The following is a 1413-nucleotide window of genomic DNA, read 5'->3' on the forward strand; positions in this document are numbered from 1 at the left end:
TAATAAATGTTATTTGCAGTTAACAATTTTCTTTTTTCTTTATTACAATATTTATGGCAAGACTAGGTATATAGATTCTTTCCAGACAAGCAGTCGTACGGAGAGAATTTAGATAGAGGAGAGAACACGCAATCGTAATCGCAATTAATTTTATACAAATCTATATACTTCCAATTTGTAATGAGATATGTGTAGTTAGCAGTAGGCGGACAAAAGAAAAATAGTTACGTTTTCGGGCCTCTAAATTTAATAATTTGTAAATCTTGTTCATAAACTCCGACGCTGTATGATAAAGCTATTGACAATTGGTGTGTAATAATAGCAATTGGATTTTTTATTATAACTGCTTATCGTGCAAGTTAAATAAACAAACTCATACCTATACTAAGATTGTATGGAATTAATAAGCTTTAAACATTTCATTTGTATTTATCTGTTCTATTCGTGTAATTTTATGTTCCTCTGGTTTTATTCGTCTAGAACCTCCTTGAAAATCCTCCTATCAGGAAAGTTTAGTTATTTTTCTAAAGTATTCGTGTGTGGAGCATTTCATATATAATTATTTTTTATCTTTTGTATGTCGTATGTAGATTTACCAATATTTATCTGTAGAAAGAAAAAAGGCTTAGGTATTCTATGTAATTTATAATTTCTTTCTAGAAAATGGCATAATAATGAGCCTAGTTGTAAGTAGGTGACATCAAAGAAACGTCGTATAATAAAATAAAATCATCGATTTAATATTTTTCATAACCAGCCTTAATATGAATCACAACTAATTCAGCTGCTATAAGCGTCCTATTTTAGTTATTTATGAAAGTAAATACCTTCTAATTTACTTTGTAGACGATAACATTGAATAAACTTGGATAATGCATTCGTCGGGTTTCTAGATTATTCACAATATAACAGTTTTTAGTACTTAGTTGAATTCCTAGATTAGGTTTTTCTTCTGAAGAATTGTATGAAATTCAAAGGAAATTATTGTATAAAACCTTGAAGGGTTTCATCATCATCATGATCAGCTCATATAATATGTTCTCACTGCTGGGACACAGGCCTCCTATGAGGGTTCAGGCCATAACCAACCACGCTGGCCAAGTGTGATGATTTTTGATTTTTGGATATGCCGATTTCCTCACGATGTTTTCCTTCACCTTTTTGAGGAGTGGTCATGTTACGCATGCGTAGATCAATTGAAAAATCAATTTATTTCCTGCACGCTCGCCTGGTCTCACTCGCTCGCCAACTTGTCGATTTTAATTCCGAGGCCCTTACCACTGAGCCACCACTGCTTTTTGAAGGGCTTAACCATTACAAATTAATAAACGTACCCAGAGCTGAAGCCGCCGTGCCGTCCTGAACCAAAAATTATTAAAAAATATTAAATTTTTAAAATAATTTTTTATCAAA

The sequence above is a fragment of the Zerene cesonia genome, chromosome 7, assembly GCF_012273895.1.
Source record: "Zerene cesonia ecotype Mississippi chromosome 7, Zerene_cesonia_1.1, whole genome shotgun sequence".
Classification (NCBI taxonomy): Eukaryota; Metazoa; Arthropoda; class Insecta; order Lepidoptera; family Pieridae; genus Zerene; species Zerene cesonia.